The sequence below is a fragment of the Otolemur garnettii genome, unplaced genomic scaffold (genome assembly GCF_000181295.1).
Source record: "Otolemur garnettii isolate 467f Iridium unplaced genomic scaffold, OtoGar3 scaffold00143, whole genome shotgun sequence".
Lineage (NCBI taxonomy): Eukaryota > Metazoa > Chordata > Mammalia > Primates > Galagidae > Otolemur > Otolemur garnettii.
This window is the reverse complement of record NW_003852538.1, coordinates 1,974,681-1,980,005: the sequence shown is the minus strand read 5'-3', so window position 1 is coordinate 1,980,005 and position 5,325 is coordinate 1,974,681. Positions and strand designations below refer to the sequence as shown.

General features: G+C 40.8%; 1 non-coding gene across 1 annotated transcript; it reads right to left on the bottom strand.

Annotated features, from left to right (window-relative positions):
- Window positions 1-3,866: 3,866 nt before the first annotated feature.
- Window positions 3,867-3,974, bottom strand: LOC111728195. Its single transcript, XR_002775571.1, has one exon. It is a non-coding gene; the product is annotated as a U6 spliceosomal RNA (small nuclear RNA).
- Window positions 3,975-5,325: the final 1,351 nt, after the last annotated feature.

Sequence of the window (5,325 nt, the reverse complement as noted above, 5' to 3'; positions counted from 1 at the left end):
AAAAAAAAAAAAGTTTAAGTATAGGCCTGGCGCAGTGGCTCACATCTCTAATCCTAGCACTCCAGGAGTCCAAGGCAGACAGATTGCTTGAGCTCATGAGTTTGAGACCAGCCTGAGCAAGAGCAAAATCCTATCTCTACTAAGAAATAGAAAAACAGGTTCAGCACATGTAGCTCAGTGGTTAGGTCATCAGCCACATACACCAGGGCTGGCAGGTTCAAACCTGGCCTGGGCCTGCTAAACAACAATGACAACTATAACAAAAACAAAGAATAGCCAGGCATTGTAGCAGGCACCTGTAGTCCCAGCTACTGGGCAGCTAAGGCAAGAGAATAGCTTAAGCCCAAGAGTTTGAGGTTGTGAGCTGTGACACCAGAGCACTGTACCAAGAGTGACATAGTAAGACTCTGTCTCAAAAAAAAAGAAGGAAAAAAAGAAATAGAAAAACTAGCCAGCATTGTAGTGGGCACCTGTCGTCCCAGCTTCTTGGGAGGCTGAGGCAAGAGGATCACATGAGCCTAAGAGACTGAGGTTTCTGTGAGCTGTACTGACACCCACAGCACTCTACCCAGGGTCACAGAGTGAGACTGTCTCAAAAGAAAGAAAGAAAGAAAGACCAACAAACAAAAAGTTTAAGTATAATGAAATTCCTAGCATTTCTTTGTGTCCTAATCGTGATGGTGTGAGGTCTAGGCAAACCTGATGAAAAGTAAAACTATTTATACATAGCCTTGGTTATGTTTTTAGAAATATTGCAAACTGGCCATTTTTAAGCCTGGTAATTTCAGGCCTAGTTCTAGCCCTTTTTAGTCCATGATTAATTTTCTCTTCAACAGTCATCCTTGTAATCATGGCCAAAATTGAATTTGTTTGAGTAACAGAGAAAAAATTACTACGTAAATAGGATTGTGTTGGGCATGAAGTGTTAGGTAAAAAGTGCTTGACTTAGAAGCTCGGTCCTTATCTGGGGTACAGAAGAACTCATTTTCCCATAACGTATTCCACTAACACTAGTGTTTGGAGGTCAAATGACTTTAAGAAATTCTTTTTTTTTTTTTTTAGAGATAGAGTCTCACTTTGTCACCCTAGGTAGTGTTATGATATCACAGCTCACAGCATCCTCTAACTCCTGGGCTTAGGTGATTCTCCTGCCTCAACCTCCTGAGTAGCTGGGACTACAGACACCCACGACAATGTCTGGCTATTTTTTTCTTGCAGTTTGGCCAGGGGCCAGGCTCGAACCCACCCCCCTCGGTATATGGGGCTGGCGCCCTACTCACTGAGCCACAGGAGCCACCCAACTTTGAGAAATTCTTATTACGCTATTATTCTCCCAGAGATTTACTGTGCAGATTAGCACATTATGGTCAAAAAAAATCCTATTATAAAACCTTTTCTTTAGGGAATATTGCTTAGACCTTTCAGTGTCCCATAAAACAAGAGTTCCATGAAACATTTTGTGAAATAGCACTGTAAATGATTTATTGAAAATATATACTTATATTACTGATAAAATGTGTTACCCTAGGCCAGATGTATAAGGAAGGTGATATTTCTTGACAAATCTTTTAGTTTTAAAATAAGTAGCACTAATAGTAGGAAATACTAGAAAAGTATCAGGAGGGGACTTGAAAGATCGTTTAGCCACCTGGTCTTATTATTCCAGAAAAACACTTTTTAAAACTTCATCAGCTATGTTACCTTCTGGCAGTAGAATACAGACTAAAAACTAAATATTTTAAAAGATTTGACACAAAAGGTTCCCTTCCAAAGGAGTCTTGTTTTCTATAATTTGTTCTCATTCCTCTACTTTCATCCTGATAATGCCCAAAGGCGAAGTCATAATGTGGTTTAATTTATTTTGATTTATTTGTTTTTTTCCTATCTCTTCTAACATTTTAAAAATAATTTTTGACATACTGTATTTGGTAATGAGAGTTATAAGAAAGACAAGAAAAGGAGATATATTACCTTCGGGCTTGAAAGGTGATTCCTCCTGTACTCAATTGTCTAGATATCTGCAGAGTTAAAGTAACCGCTCAGTCAGAACACACACTCGCAAGAGGAAAAGAAATCAGTCTTTTTAAAACTTTGTAAACAAATCATACGTGGAAAGAACTCGAAATTTTCTGTGGTTAAATTTTTATTCCCAAAGTAATACATATTTACTGTAGAAATTTTTAAAAATATAGAAAAAGACAAAAATAAAATAAAAATCACCAGAAATAAAACAGTAGCATTCAGGTGGGGAGCATAAGAAACATTTTAGTTATGTATAGTGATGTGTAGATTTAAACTCGTTTTTGTTTCTTAACATGAGAATTCAAGCCCCCCCCCTTTTTTCTATTTTTGAAGAAAGGAATCTACCCTTTTTGTAAGGAGGACATGTAGCACACCTACACACACACACACACACCCCTCCACACATGCACGCACACCCCACACACACCCCACACACACAAACTCCACACACGCAACCTCCCTCACACACCACATACACACACACCACACACACACAAACACACACACACCCCACACACACATCACTACACATACACAGCCCACACAGACACAACCCTACACACACCCACAAACACATATACCCCCACACACACCTCTACACCCACACATACACATACGCGTGCACACCCACATACACACATACCCCCCACATACCCACACACATCTCCACACACATACCACACACACCCCAAAATGAAAACATTTCTTCCCTCCAAAGAAGATTTGAAGCCTAAGGCCTTTCTTCCCTTGAAGAAAGGAGAACCTATATTTGTGATTTTTTAAGGATTTGGATTGAAAACAATTTGGCTGTGACCTTATAGCTTAAAAACTAAAATGGAACAGCAGATTGCTCAACAAGCCCTCTCCTGGGATAATAAATTGCCCAAATGTGCAAACCTCTCACTTACCAAGCCACTGTTTCCTTTTCCAGATTTCCTTCAAGGGCCTGGTGTGGTGGCTGAGGCCTATAATCCCAGCACTCTGGGAAGCTAAGGTGGGTGGATTGCCTGAGCTCACCAGCCTGAGCAAGAGTGAGACCTCCGTCTCTACAAAACATAGAAAAGATTAACCAGGTCTATGGTGGGCGCCTTTAGTCCCAGCTACTTGGGAGGTTGAAACAAGAGGATCTCTTGAGCCCAAGAGTTTGAGGTTGCTGTGAACTATGATGTCCCACACTCTACCAAGGGTGACAAAGTGAGACTCTGTATAGTGAATTTGAGATTTTTTTCCCATTTGGAACCGAAGAGTTTTAAGTAATAGAGAAGGGAAATTATAAAATAACTCAAATATCTTATGCTTAAGCTGTTATTTCTTCACCATGGAAATTCTGTATTCATGTATGATTGTAACAGAGCAGGTTGGTCTATGGAATATTTCATTGCTGATGTGTAGTTCTTTACTTTAGGGCACAGGAGTTTTAACAGCCAGAGTGGATTTTCTGCAATGTTACATAAAGAAGGTTACTCTTGGAACCAGGAGACCTGAATTCTTTTTCCAGTTCTGCTGCCTCCTGGAAGGGTGGCTATTCACAGATGTTATGTTTCATTCCAAAAAAGATTTGAATGGAAGCTAAGAAGTCTTTTGTTTTGTTTTGTTTTATTATCCTTCATTTTATTGCACTTTGCAATAGTGCATTTCTTTACAAATTGAAGTTTTGTGACAACCCTGTATCTAACAACACCATTTCTCCACTACTACAGACTCGCTTTGCATCTCTGTGCCACATTTTGGTAATTTTCACGGTATTTCAAACTTTTAAATTAATATTATATCTATTCTGGTTATTATTGAAATTGTTTGGGGGCAGCACAAACTGTGCCGGTATAACACGGCAGACTTAATCCAGAAACACAGAACGCTTCACAAGTGTGCGTGTCACCCTCGCACAGGGGCCGTGCTAACCTTCTCTGTGTTGTTCCAACTTTGAGTATATGTGCTGCCTCAGTGAGCAGCTGAGAAGCCGTAACTAAAGTTGAGCTTGATTTCGCTAGGTCTTTGTATTTTATTTAGTAAGATGAGAATGCTGAAATCCGTTCCTCTACAATTTCCTTCACGCATTTCCTTTCATCATCTTCTGTGGTGCCCAGAGTTTAGTGACAGTTAAGCAGAAATAAGTGACAGTTAGGCACTTGTCAAATGCTCTAAAAGTTTTGTTGCTTGAAACATTTAGTATCATTAAGACTTTCTCATAAAATCCATAGCAAAATCTCATTTTATAGAATGGCATCTGAGCTGGAATGCGAGTTTTACAGAACAGAAACAACTGCAGCAGTGAACAGATTCGCAGGTGCCCAGGAGGTGCCAGTGACACTCTACAGCAGTTTGTGGGCCCCTATACGCCCACGTACAGCGGCAACTCTCCAGTCTCCGGTTGGCAGCCTGGCTCTACTAGACATGCTCCACTAGCTCTCCCTGACAGGAAAAGTGGCTGAGAAATGTAAACTTGCACATGAACTCTGTGGCCTCCTTGTGTATTTGATCTTTTTCCCTGTTCACGTTTTCTTCCCCTCCCTACTCATGCAGGCAGTTGGAACACCCACTCTGTGGTCTCTGAAAGTCAAGATGGCATAAAGGAAAGTGAGAGAGGACAGCGGGCAAACGAAGGGAGCAGAATGCACATTTGTTTTCAATGGTCTCTCCTCACAAGACAGCAAAGCCTTCTCTTTTAAGTCGTGTGTTCTGGGTTTCTTGAAAGAGCACTGTGGCCTTTGTGGACAGCCTGGGGAATAATCACAGAGAGTGGAATATCCTCAGAGACTGTCGAGCACAGCCTGGGAGAGGAGAGAGGCGTGAGGAGCAAGGGGGGTTCTTTTCTTTTTCTCTTCACAATTCATCTTGCTTCCATGAGAAGGCATTTCAACATCTTGTTGGCAGGTTAAATGAATAGTCAGCAGTAAAATGAGATTTCCTTTGTAGCAAAGAAACTTCATAACAACCTGCCCCGTAAGCACAAATCTGAAGAGCTATGAAAGGCCGGATCATAAAATTCCATCTACAGGGATGTTGTGATATGTCAACTTCATAAATTCCAGTACTTCCTTAGGAAATAGAGGACCCAATTCCACCCCCTTCCCCCAGTCAAATCCTTCATCAAGTGATGTCTCTTCTGTCTCCAAAATATATCTCCAGTCAATCCATGTCTCTGTCTCCACCACTAATATCCTAGTTGAAGCTATTCACATCTCTTGCCAGAAAGACCGCAGTAGCCTCCTGTCTGCAAAATGTATTCTTGTTCCCATTCCATCCATTCTCCAAACAAGTACAAAGCTGGTCTTTTAAAAATGTAAACCAAAGTTTGATGTA